Source organism: Falco cherrug, chromosome 3 (genome assembly GCF_023634085.1).
Source record: "Falco cherrug isolate bFalChe1 chromosome 3, bFalChe1.pri, whole genome shotgun sequence".
Lineage (NCBI taxonomy): Eukaryota > Metazoa > Chordata > Aves > Falconiformes > Falconidae > Falco > Falco cherrug.
In genome coordinates this window covers 72,084,109-72,098,071 of record NC_073699.1, presented here as the reverse complement: position 1 = coordinate 72,098,071, position 13,963 = coordinate 72,084,109, and the positions used below count along the sequence as shown (strand labels likewise).

Below are 13,963 nucleotides of genomic sequence, written 5' to 3'. Positions count from 1 at the left end.
GGAGGCTGCAGATAGATGAGAGGATTCAACAGATGACAGACAAAGAGAGATATACTAGGAACTGTTTTTAGGAGTTTTCTACTGTAAAGCCAAAATGGAACTAATTGAAATAGAATTTTTGTCAGGAAAGGATTGCTTACCCAAATCAGGGAGACTCTTCATGGTAGCCAGTAAGCTGGTGATCGCCTCCTGCAAGTGGGCCAAGACACAGCTCCAAGTTTTTTGAACACACCATAATTGCTCTCTCATTTCCCTGACTCCTCTCTTCTTGTCCATAAAAGGTTTCTTAAAAGGTTTTAGTTGCACTCCAGCGCAGAACAGAAGTCAAAATATGTGACATCTCATACATGTCGTCTATCTAGTTTTTCATGTTTATATATATGATACATATGTCGCATATGTATCATATATTCATATATTTCTGTATCACTAGAGACAGTGTGGAAAGAGAAAGAAGTGGCCATCTCTGGCTCAGAGACATAGTGTGTCCTCAAAGGAGCCTCTGTGACACCAGGAGAACACAGCACAGCGTTTTGCCCAAGAAAAGAGAAAAAAAAAAAAAAAAAAAAAGGACTGGATCTAAGGCAAACAAAATGGGGACTGACATCTTTATTATTATAAAACTTCTTATGAAACGTCTGTGTGTGTGTAGGAGTGGGAGAGCAGGGAGAAAAATGCCTTATAAACCTAGATGTAACATCAGCTTGTTGGGAAGATGCAATCCCATTCTTCTGGCTTTGCTCTTCTGTGTTCCTCCTTCTCAGTGACATTCAGTCAGAGAAAAGGAGAAGCAGACGATGAAATGCCAAGACTCCCATAACAGAGGTTCAGCAGAGCTTAGATATATGAAGAACCACAGAAAAAAAGCCAAAAACTTTCAGGACAAAAATAAGGTGTTTTCCTCAAAGCTTGACATGGGAATGCAAAGAAAAATTGAAATGTAACTTGAAATATTTTCTCCTAGAACTGAGCAAGTTATGTTAACTTGATGCCTAAATTGACATTGCTATTATTGTTATCGCTGCAATTCAGTCTTTTAAAATGTTTTTGCTACAAGTGTAAGAAACACTGCAGCATTTGAAAGAAGCAGGTCACAGTTTAGAAAGGCAGACCGAGAGCCAGGCTGGCGTACGAGTTGTCAAGATTTTGCTCAGTTCTTGCAAGTGTTCAGTTTCATGAAGTACATGAAAATCAGAATGAAAACTTAAAAGTTCCTGTTCTTTCAGATAATAGAATCTGAAGACAAAAGTAAAAATAAAACCTGATGTAGCTATTATTTTTGAGATTACAAATGTAGCTAAACAAGTTATACTGGTTGAAAGGCTGGCTAGTTTTGTCTGCTGTGCTGACAAGGCACTACTCCAGCACCTTGGTTCGGATACGTACTCAAGTATTACTGCAGGTCATTAACTATGGCTGTATTAAGTGTACGATTTCTTCCCCAGGAACACAAATTTCTCCTTTGTAAACAGTATAACATATCTATTCCTATTCTGTTTCTGAGATCTATGGACATATCTACATTTTTGTTTGTTATTTGACAATTTTTGGCACTTTCTATTGCAAATAATTTTACTCTTTTAAAGACACATCTCCAGAGGAAAAAATACATTTAAATACATTTGCAAGTTGTCTGCAGTACAACTCTGTCTTCTGTTTATATCTGTTACTACCCCATACTAATCAATATATAAAGATTTATTCTCATTATTAACCCCAGCAGTAGTATTTCCTATGTACTCCTTAAATTATTCATCATATATTTTTAGATTTTTAAAAACTAATTAAATTAAACTTTCATAAACAAGTAATGACTGCAAGTATTTCACTTTATATAATCAGTGTAAGACGTGGAAGGAAATTTAATCTTTTGCCTTCAAAACTCCCAGAACTTTTTTTAGTCTCTAAGATGAAAAAGCAAATGTTTTATGGGTACATCCTACCACAGTATAATTTGTTATAAAGCATTGCTACCATCCAAAACCACCTGACACTAATGAAGGAGCTAGTTTAACATTGACTGATTCTCACCTACTCCTGAAAAGCAGCAATAAACAGTAATTTTTCACTGAGTGAAAATCTTAGGGAATACCCCCACTTGCAGGGTAGGGGAGAGCTCTTTTAGCTGCTTTTATAGCATGGTTTCCCTCCCCAGTCCCTGAACACCCATCTATCCCAAGACAGAAGGATTTTGTTAATCATTTCATCTTTGCAAATGGGGCTGAAAGGACCCTCAAGAGATCATACAGAACATCCTTCCCTGCTTCATACAGAAGCAGCTGTACCAAAACTATTCAGAGGTTTCAGATCAGAGAAATGGCTTGCAAGCATGAAAGCCTTGTCTGGTTTTTTTTGTAGCTAAATCAATTGATATAATAAAAAAGCGCCACATCTTTCTAGTCTTTTACATGCTTAGGCCATCATAGCTGTAATGACACAGCTGCTGAACCACTCCCAAAAGCTGCTTATACTGAAGAAGTATAGTTTCTATGAGTACCCCAGAGATTTTATTCCAGCATTTAACTATTACTAAAATCACAATTTTTTTCCCAAGCATCTTAACCTAAATTTTCCTTACTGTGATGTAAGATATGATTCTATCATAATTTCTTGCCCTAGCTGAAATGAACTTAAACAACAGTTTAAGCTCAATTAATTTTGCAGCTAACCCTATATTTCTAAAGATTTTTAACTTTTTCCCCTTTACTCTTCCCATCTCTAGACTAAACAATTATTTTAATCTTTTCTTGTAAGTGATGTTTTCTAGGTATCTGATCATTCCTGCTCTTTCCTCTGGACTCTTAATTTGGTCTGTACTTTTTCTCAAGCTCTCAAATGATCACAATACTCCAGCTAAGGACCTACGAGTAACATGAAAAGATTATTCATTATCTTAGAAAAAACACTCCTATTTTTACACTCCCATTTTTACACACTGTTTTCACAACAGTGCAATGCTACTGACTCATATTTAGTTTGTGATCCACCAAATGTCCACATCCTTTTTGCCTCAGCTTGTGTTGCCTAGCCAGCTATTCTCCGTGCTGTGTTTGCGTATGTGATTTACTGCTGACTGAAGGTAAGCGTTTGCACAAAACCTTACAGAATCGCATCCTCCTTGGTTTTCTGGAAGTTGTGACTGTCAAAAATCACTCTGAACTTGATTCTCATCTTCCAGGGTGCCTGAAACCTGTTTCAGCTTGGTGACCTCTGCAGGCTGAATGCCCACATCATTCAAACCATTCATGAAACCGGGAACAGCTCTGACCGACCCCTGCAGAGTCCCAACCTGAATGACAGTCTTCCCAACATACCCCTCCAAAATCTCTAGTACCTTTATCCTTCGCCCACAGAACAACCTCAGCAAATTTTGCTTCCCTAGAAGACACTGTGTTTGTGGAAGGATTCCTCATTTGAGGGCAAGGAGAGGAAGACTCAATCTGACAAGTGCACCAGCAGTGCTCAGACATCAGAAAAACACATTTTGGAGAAGCAAACCCCTGTGAAAGACGAGGCCAAGAAGAGCCACTTTCCAAACAATGCTGCCCTGACTGTGAGGTGAGAGCATAATATTTGGAATTTCAGCAAAGGAAAAAGTTCAAGAGGCTACTCAGCATCATGACTTCCAGGGATCAGTACACTACCAAATGTAGCAAACAGCTCCTGGGAAAGCAAGGCAATGACCCCAAAACTGCCACGTATTCAACTTCACTCTGTCTCAGCTCCAGCGTTAACAGAACAAGGAGAAATCCACTAATCGTGGATTTTTACAGTCCTAACAAGTAACAAAATTTGATTTTATGTTGTTAGCACGTTTTCCACAAGCTAAACCTACCAAAATGACCACCATTTAGCATCAATACAAATCAAGTTTAAGAGTAAGGAATAAATATTTAATATCTTTAATGCATTGACATAATGATTGCTGTTGAATACAGAGCCATAGCTCTGGTGCACCAGGCACCGCTGCAGTCACAGGACAGGTCAAATACATGATTACAAACAACGTGGTTTGCAGCCCCAGCTTAATAAGACTGCATCATGCAAATTTATTCATTGCCTACAGATGCAGCCTTGATTCAAAACCATAGACAGTACAGCCCAGCCCAAAGCAATCTCATCATGTGACAGGTACCTGGGTAGACTAAATGCTTTGCTCAGAGACACTCGTATTAAAGGTGTTCCACTGACACAGGCTGCTAAGCACTGCTGTCTTGCACAATTTTACACCATCTTCCTACACTTGCCCTGCTGCTGCATACCAGAAGGCACCTATCAGAGGGAAAGGGTAAGATCCAGCATAAGGTTTCAAAAACAAAGGTAAAAGAGACACGCTGGGGTTTCTTGCAATTGTAGCTGCGTGCCTGCGTACCTGAGGATTGCACTTGAGTGAACAGATCCTACCTTGTCTACACTGCAATGGTGGTATCACACACCGGCCCTACGGACCTCGGGGGATCGTGAGTATTTGGGGTGCATCCCAGTTAGCATTATGTTGGCATCATTTTGTCCACCCCACCTGCGCAATCCCGGAAGACCATCCATTCAAATTCTGCAGTTACCCATGTCATATTTGTTATGTTGACAACAGCACAACACAGCCACAACTGCTACAGAAACCTCAAAGATCATGACTCTGAAGGTAAGTTGAACGAAATCCAAAATTGCCAACAGGGAGCTCCGGACTGACAGAGACATACTACTAAAGCATTTCTGTCTCAGGATGTTCAGCTGGTCCTTAACACTGAGTCAAATTCCTTGGAAAGCACCTTGAAATTTTCATTCTTCATGCAGACACAGGAGTCTGCTTTAGGGTCCTCTTCCTCGTAAAGAAAGCATCTACTCAGTACACTTAAGGCTGCATATTTGCCCTTGTATCCACTTTCTTTGCTTTGACCTCAAAATGTTTGTAGAAATCCTGGTCTGCATTTGCTAGCAGCAATTTGCATAGAGGGCCAACAACAAAACTGCTTCTCCCAGAGCTGCAGCTCTTGCTTCTGCTAGCCAAGTACAGCCAGATTTATTCACATATATATTAGCATATACCTCTGACATATAACTGACCTTCTCATACCAGCAGGTAGCTGACAGGAAATTAATTTCTGGAGCAAAGACAATTTTTTGCTTTTCACATCTTGTTGCAGCGATGGCCCATTCTGAGCATCAGTGAGCACTGCATGGCTGCAAAGTCCTCCTGTCCTGCTTGCCACGGCCATGTGGTGACAGTGACCACCAGCAGTGAGCTGCCACAAGCAGGGCAGTTAGGCAGTAACTATGCGGGAACATTCACATTGACAAGGCTCCCCTTGACCATGTCTTTGCCCATACCAGGGAAGCAGGCGGGCACTGCCTGCGGTCCAGGTAACCCCGTTCAAGTGGGAGCAGCCGGAGCTCAGCAAAGTCGCACTTGTGTCATTCAGGCAGATCGTGTTAGCAGTTGATGAATTGTGGTTATCTGAGCTATAGCTTATTCCTCATGGGTAAGCCAACTCAAATTGAAAACATCACCACTCTTCAGAAACGGGTTTGTGTGTGGACATGAGTCAAATTAGAAGCAATGTCTGAGTTAGGACACCAGTTACTCCACAGTGAAGACAAGCCCATGTTATCCAAATTCACCCCCTTCCCGGGACTCAGCTTTATTGGTTATTCAAACATTACTGAAAAAAAAAATCCTGGCTGACACTTCCTACCCAAACTTGGCAATTCCTTAAATTTTCCTCCAAAATCTGCTTTGTCCTAGCTGTCTCTGGGCACAAAGAGACACTCCCACATCCTTTACATTCCAGTTGGGGCTAATTGAACTCACATGTCAGCATGAGTCAGCAGTAATTACCAGGAATATTAAAGAAAGATTTGGCACCGGACCTTGGTTATTCAACAGCAGAGCCCCCACATTTAGTGGGGTCTTGGGTTGAATCAAACCCCTTGAAAACACGACAGCAAAAGCTGTACCAAGTTCTCAGTCTAGTTCAACTACTTATGGGCAGTTCCTGATACCAAAAGTGTCTTTACTGCATTTTTAGATATACCTACAGAAAGGCAAATCTAATGGTAAAATAATTTCTGACTACTAAATCCTCCACGGTGGAGTTTAAACCTGTTTACACGCTGAAGCCGACGAATCAATATTAAAGCGGCTGCCTGGTTTTTGTAAGCATCCGCGCTGCAAAGCGGGCCTAGCAATGCATTTCCTCCTTACGATTCCTGGACAGAAATCCGAATCGATGGGAAGTTGAGGTAATAACATACCTTCCCCTCCCACAGCTCATTTGGAATGAAAATCCTGAAACGACAACAACCCAGCTTTTCCACATACGAGCGTTCAGTCCCTGCCACTCTTTGCTGAAACGGTCCCCCTCGGAACACCTTCACTCTGGGGACTCCAGAGCCTTGTGCTTCCAGAGCTCAAGGCTGGAGGTGTCCACAGACCAGCCCAACGCAGCCCCTCAAAGCCCAGTCCTCTCCTCAAGACCAGAGAACACTCGAACACGCTTTTACGGTCAACTACAGAAAAAAACAGGTTGTCACAAACATATATAGTGACACAGAGATGTGGTGGATGCGGCAGTGAAAAGTGAGGACTGCCTCAGCCTGTGCTCAGGGGTGCGGGCAGGAGCAACAGCATTAAAGTTACTGTCAAAACCTTAACCGGTAACTCACTCTGGATCTTAATATCTGCGGTATTAGGTACGTTGTTTTTCAAGGAAATAAATTCTTGCTCTTGGTTGCAAATTAACCGAGTGTCTTGCCAGTGAATTCGATCTTGTCAGTCATTAAGTCTCTCGCTTAAATGCAACGATTTAGTCTTAGCCCTGGATAATAACACTCTCTACGGTTCATAAAGGAGAACTGTTTTATTTTATCTACTGCAAACATATGTGCATCAACATTCTTCTCAACAGACTACTTCTGAGCCCAACCAGATCATTCAGTTTTATTTAAATCCAGTCCCGGTCGTCTTTTTGAAACCTCCAACTACCAAACAACGTCAAGCATATTCTTGGGGTTTTCTGGTGGTTTTTGTTTCTTTTTCTTTTTTTTTTTTTTTTCGGTCTTCAGAGTCTATCTCCTAGAAACTCACTAATGACGCACAAACATTGTTTGTGCCCGTCTTCAGAAAAAGAAAGAAGTTTTTTATGTGATAGAATTTGGATTTATGCTATTTATATTATTCTTTAATAAAGACATAAAACTACAGCTTCACCCGAAGACATACAAAATTCTTGTTTACTAAACAAAGTAAAGCAAAGTCAGAAAAAGCGGCAGAGCCCATACACATGCTTTGCCCTTCCCTCACTGATTTCTCCCCCTTTGCTGTGTCAAACCGAAACGCAACAAGAATTTGTACCTCTGAAGTTAGAAACCGCTGAAAATGAAGGTCTTCAGGGGAAGCGCTGCCTGACCCCAAAGGATACTCACCCTGTCCAGCGCCAAGCGACCGCACTTGGGGCTCGGAGGAGGCGACGTGAAACTTTATGTCACTTGCTTTCCCCTCGGCATGTCTCTCGAGGCATCAGTGGCAAGGATGGGCGAAGCCAGACGTGGCCAAGGTGGCACGGCTGAGCCCTTCGCCGCCCGGCTCACAGCCCTGGGGACAGCGAGGCAGCGCCCCGGGCATCACCCCGTGGCCAGCGGGCACCCGGTACCTCCCGGCGCTCTCGCCTGGGAGCTGCGGCCGGCGCCGGCGCCCGGGTGGCAGCTGCGGGGCGCGTCCGGCGCGGCTGCGGTCCCGCCGCCACCGAAACGGCCGGTGGGGAGCCCCGACACCCCGGGGCGGGCGGGGGGGCGGCCGGGGAGGGGAGGTGGCCGGAGCCGGCGGGCCCCCGGGCCCCCTGCAAAGCCCGGGCTGAAGCCTCGCCTGCCCGCCGCGAGCTCTGGGGATGCAACGACTTACCGCACGGTCCCCGCCGCCACCCGCGGGTGCAAAGTTTCTGCGGGCGAGGAGCAGCCCCCGGCCGCGGCGCGGAGCGGCCGGCCCAGGCGCGGCGGCGGTGCCGGGGCGGCGGTGCGGGAGCGGGCGGCGGGAGCGGCCCGGAGGGCGCCGGGGGTGGGGAGGATGCTCGGCCGCCGCTTCCTCGTGATTCAGGTGGCGGGCTGGCGGCCGAGTGACAGGGCGAGCCGCCGGCTCTCCGCTCGCACGCGATCCCCGGCCCGCCGCCGCCACCCCTGGCCGGCGGCAGAGGGCGCTGCGGCGGCGCGGCGGCACCGGCGGCCGGGGGCGGGCGGCGGCCGGCGCGGCGGGGACCGGGCCACCGTGCGCCGCCGGACGGGGCCGCGGACCTTCAGCGCGCGCCTCCGCCGGAGCTGCCCGCCGCTCCGCCGCGGGCCGGGGGGCCGAGCCGGGCCCCCTGCTGCCCCCGGAGCCGTGCACCTGCCCGCGCCGCCGCCGGGCCCGGCGCTCCCCGCAAGTTGGAAAGGAGAAAGTACCGTGCGCGTCCGCGTCCGCCCCCGCGCTACCTGGAGCCGCCTCAGCCCCCCCGGCATCGCCGCCTCCGGCGGGGGCTGCCCCTGCCCCACACTGCCCCGCCGCCTGCCCCGGTCTCTGCCCGGTGCCGGTTTCTTTGCACTTGTCGCCGTGCGGGGCAGAGGCACATCGCTGCGTACCGCACCGGCACCGCGGTGCAGCACCGCATTTACCGGCTTCGCCAGGAAGCGCAGTAACAGCTGGGAGGTTTTCTCTCATTCACACACCCCCGCCCTCCCCCGGAACATTTTGCCAACGGATTGCTGGTTTGTCCTGGAAGTGGCAGGGGATCCCCGGCAAGCAGCGGGGCCTTTTGCAAGTGATGTTAGATGCTGGTTTTGGTAGGTACCTAAAGCGGCTCTCGCACGGGAGGCGGCAGGACAGGACAGACCAAACCAGAGCAGGCTGATGCGGAAAGTCCAAGGTAACAAACCGACAAACAACCCTCTCCCTGGTGGGATGCCGGTCCTTAGCAAGGGGATCCAAACGGTGAAACTCCAGCAGACTTCTGGGAGTGGTTGCTGTGGGGAGGAACTGTCTACTGCTCCGCAGCCTTGGCCTGCCGCAGCGTCCCCTCAGATGCAGGTGCTGTGGCAGGTAACACCCTTCGGAGAGCAGCACCCTGCACCGCAGTGCTGCAGCTTCTCGGGCCCCAGCTGGCTGAGCTTTATATCCACAGGCAATCCTTTTAGGAAAGCCCAATTATCAAAAAGCAGGTGGCAGGAATAATGTATAGTAAAGCAAAGAACTCCACCTTTTGCTAATCACAGAATCACAGAATGGTTTGGGTTGGAAGGGACCTTTAAATGTCACCCAGTCCAACCCCCCTGCAATGAGCAGGGCCATCTTCAGCTAGATCAGGTTGCTCAGAGCCCCATCCAGCCTGACCTTGGATGTTTCCAGGAATGGGGCATCTGCCACCTCTCTGGGCAACCTGTGCCAGTGTTTCACCACCCTCATTGTAAAAAATTTCCTCCTTACATCTAGTCTGAATCATCTAATAGATCTTTTATCCGTACAAAGCTTTACTCTTAGGTTGCTTGTGGTACAGACAGAATGAAAATGTACTGCCTAGGCATGAATTTACTGAGGAAGGAGTGGCGAGGAACAGGAGTGTTAGAAAGAGTGCCTGAGCCTTCCCTTCTCCCCTCTCGCCCTGGACAGCAGTGAGGAGGGTGGCACCAGCTTCATGGGTGGCCTGCATGGTTGCACTTGCCTGGCTTCCCAGCTTTCCCAGCTGTTCAGAGCTGTATCTCTCTGCAGTGCCCCACTGCCTGACCTCACGATCGCTGTTAAGTCTTTGGCTTGACCGCTCTTGTCTTGCTTTTAGCAGAGAGCCTTCACTTTGACAAATGTACCCGCATAATAAGCTTCCATCCCTCTTTTGCCCATGTTCTTTAAGATGAGGGGAAGTCCGGACCCCAGCCCTCCTGTCCTGTGCATGAAGATGGAAGAGCCCAGCTCACAGGAACACTATTGTTCCAGCAAAATAGAACCAGTCAGTGTTGTTGATTGCTCTGTTACATCTTCCCAGACAGAGCCTTGGCTATAAAAATAGATGCAATAATCCACATGGACAGTTGCAATTGTAAACGGCATTCAAAAGGCAAAAACGGAATTCATAGTTTGACACAGACATATCCCCAATCCGTCAGGATGTGACACACTAGCAACGTGTCTGTGCCAAACTATGAATGCCGTTATTTACTTTTCTTCTGAATGTTGTTTAGGATTGTAACCTTCACAGTAAATTAGTGTATCTATTTTATATCGGACATATTCTGAGAGGCTTTGGTATTGTCTACACTTACTATATTCACAGAATTGATGTAAGCTAGACCGATTTGGGCCACCATAAATCTTTGGGGACTACAGACTGTGCTTATGTTAGGAGGATTTGCCAGCATAACCCTACCAGCAAAATCCTATCTGGCAGAGGCAAGGCCTATGTTTGGAAAGAGAAATCAAAGGCCATCAACACTGAATAGCTCTCCACTAGATGGAACAATGGTGCTTCTGCTGCCAGGCCATTGACAGGGAGTGATTTACCCAATAGAGAAGAGGGGGGCTGCGGGGTGGGGGGGTGGAGTCCAGAAAGTGCTGGATAATGGTGAGACAGTCATAGGACAACTATTGTTCATCACTTCTCCTGGTGAACTCAGTGCTACAAAGGAAAGCCAGGGAGCCAGGAGGTATCTTGGTGTGTGAAGACACATCTGAGCTCATTGACCAGGCACAAACCGGCTCTCCTTTAGAAGCGGTGTCACCCCATGGTGTTCAGATCACTCTACCAAACCTCTTGGTGAATTCATTTGTCTGGGAACAGCGCCGAGCTAGCATATGTCCAGCTTGGAATTTGGACCCTTTTGCACCTGTCTGCATCGATACTTCCGAAGATGACAGTTCAGGTGTTTTATGGGAGCTTATTCCATGTACAGTTGAATGATCCAGCCTGCAGAGACAGTATTTGTGCTGTGTTTTCTTCACTCTCCGGTTTTTAAATTTTGTTAAAAGTAATTACATTTGCCAGGCAAGGATTGTTTTTCATAATCTCATGCTGCTGACTGTTTATACTTATACCAGCTACGTGCAGATCTTTTTTATACAAGTTAGGCTTTCTGAACAACTGCCAGATAGTTCTGCTTTTCTTCTTGAATTTTAATTGCTTACTTGCCCAGCATCTATTTTTAAAATGGAACTGTAAATGGAACAGTAAGTTCCATCACTCACCGTAGAGGCAGGAGGTCAGTGCCCTTCTTACTCCTCCTCTGCTCCCTCCTGCAGGGAAGGTGAAGGAATCAGGACCTGAGCTCTCAAGGCATTTAACCATGGGCATAAGCATTTAAGTTCAGGAGCGCATCTAGATGTAGGTGTAGAGCTCAGTATTTCACAGCACCGAGACCAAGGTTTTCAGGACATACTGATTTTGTATTAGCAGTGCGATCCATCTATAGAGTCACGTGCACAAATACACACATATACATAGAAACACAGAAATGGCTGTTGTTGCAATGCACATAGAGTAGGAGGCTAGAGACTCGCTCAGTCTCAACTGTGTTGTGTGGCCAGGAAAGCAGGTTCTGGATAGTGCTATGAGGTAGCTTAGTAAATCCGCTATAGTAAATCTGTGCCTGCACAGGATTTCAAAGCAGAAACTTTGAAATACTAGTCTGTTTTCTTCTCAGACTCCCTCTACTTGGTTGAAAATGTGTGTTCATTCAAAGGGCTTGTTTGAACACTAAACCTAGACTGTCATCCACACCTTCCTTTTCAAGACCCCATGCAATCAATTTATCCCATAAGCCCACTTCTCTTCTGGAAAATAATTACAGACTTTAGTCTTTATCTGCCTTTTTATGGTCATCATTATTTCAAGCACCCACATACTTAGAACATACATTTTATCTCTCGTACTATAGCTTCTTGAATGTAACTGGCTTCTCAACTGTATCCTTTTGCTCATTTTTTAATATTTCCCATTATTTTTAGACTACCAGGAAGGGAGGTGGTCGTGTGCAGGAAACTAGCAGGGAGCTGGAAGCCAATGTAATTTTCTTCTTGATGCTTTAAATGACACATGCTATTTGAAAAAAGAGACAGACATTCTTAATATTCTCATAAACACAAGCATTTCCTCATGAAGCAACACTGGTTGCTTCTTATTCCTTCCACACTGCTTTTATAAACTCTTAAAGTACAAAGTGATTGAAATAATCCAGATTGCCAGAGCTAGCAAATTACCTTATTTTCTTTGAGTAGTTTTTCAGAACTATCATATCCTCTTTAAAGAAGAAAAAGAAAAAAAGAAGGTAAGACGTTCGGATAACATTCTTGTTAAACTGCAAGCTGTCCTCACTCCAGATTTAGCCCCCAATTTAATCAACTGTCCATAGCTGCAGAAGAAGTGAAATCGCGGCTCAAAAGAGCGTCTTGATGACCAGTTGGGTTTTGGCTTTTGTTTGTTTGTTTGCTTGCTTGTTTTTAATTATTATTTTCCAAGATGTGCTTAACTGGTATTGGGTAGCTCACTGAATTTGCATACTTCTAAGGGTTGTCTCTATTGACCTTATCTTACTGTTACATGGCATCAAAAATTTCATCGTCCAAGCTACTTTTGCTTCCATTTTCTTCTTCCTACTCCTTAGAAAGCTGCAGGTCGGTAGGGCTGTGGTGCTGATGTCTCATTGAAGGCTTCTGAACACTGCAGGGAAAGAGGAGCTTCAGTTGCTGCACTTCTGCTGCTGCCTGCATGCAGGGGCTGGTGCTTGCTTGCTTGCTCAGCAAGAAGCCACTCTGGGAGCCACGGGGGAGAGAAGGCTGAAACCACTGCTCGCTGTGGCTGCCTGGAGTAATGGTAGATCCAAGTTCTCAGATAACAGCCCCCTAAAAGTGACAGTGATCTTGATATTGAAACTCAGTCACTTTTGTCTTCACTTCCCTGCCAAGGGGAAGGTTGACTTCAGCAGGGGTGGGACCTGGTGTTTAGTGCAGAAACTGTAGGTGGGTGCCTGGGGAACAGAACCACCTTTAAAAGCCACCAGAGAAAGGGAGGTGAAAAAGAAAAATCAAATGTTTTTAAATCAATGCAGAAATCTCAAAAGAAGATTACAAGATACTTCTTGCATCCTTCTCTGGCACTTTTTGCACACTTCTGTGTTGTTCTGCATGCTCCAGTTCTGTTTCTAGCAATTCCCCTGACCTTTCTTGCTTAGAAGTCCATATGAACCTGTGAATTGCAGCAAAATGCAAGGAAAATTGTTTAAAGCACTCATGTAGAGACTGAAGAAAAAAGAAACGTTTTTTAGAAATCTAAATTCTAACTGTATTTTCCCGATGGGAGTAAGCAGAAAGAACATAATAAGAAACTATTTATAACAGCACATTATGAGATACCAAAATATGATTCGTCATATTATTCATTTATTGTAAGAAGACATACAGACAGCTAAATGGACTCAATTCCCTGAAGTATTAAAAGAGGGTGCTAAAGCAACAGTGAAACGGCAGAGCTGAGCCCTTATAGGTCATTATTGTCTATAAAAATCAATAAATAACTGCATCATGTCAGTGAACTTTTAAGTCAGTTCATTCCATATGGTCCATCTTTCCTCAGACAAGTCAGTTGCTAAAAACAAGCAATAAATCATCTCCATTCTTTTATTTTAATACTGTAAAGAATATTTGTTTTTATAACCAAATTGATTTAAGACGTAGCGTGGCCACAAAACATTCTAAACAGATGTCTAACTTGAAAGACACTAGTATACTTTCTTACCCTGTAGTCATGGAAATTTAGGGTGCATGCAACCTGAAACTTAGATTTTTAAGCTCAAAGGAAAATGCATTTAGATAGCATATATGTTATTATAAATATTTATTTGTAAGAACTGAATTCAGTGAATAGAAAACATGCTTGCTGCACAGCTCTAGCTGAATTAAAAGCTGCGCAAACAGTGAAGTTGTTACAATACTTGGGATTTATGTGCAGAGGAAATA

At 45.3% G+C, this 13,963-nt stretch overlaps 1 protein-coding gene across 3 annotated transcripts in view; it reads right to left on the bottom strand.

The window, feature by feature from the left end:
* The window catches only part of AHRR (aryl hydrocarbon receptor repressor), an 89,597-nt gene extending 81,598 nt beyond the window's left edge, over positions 1-7,999 (bottom strand). For 2 of the 3 annotated variants that reach the window (XM_055705944.1, XM_055705947.1), the window contains exon 1: positions 7,898-7,999. The gene's annotated coding sequence lies outside the window, so the exon portion shown is untranslated. Of the gene's footprint in view, positions 1-7,422; positions 7,563-7,897 lie in introns of those variants that run through there. The other variant, XM_055705946.1, reaches the window with a different exon arrangement.
* Between the last annotated feature and the right edge of the window lie 5,964 nt (positions 8,000-13,963).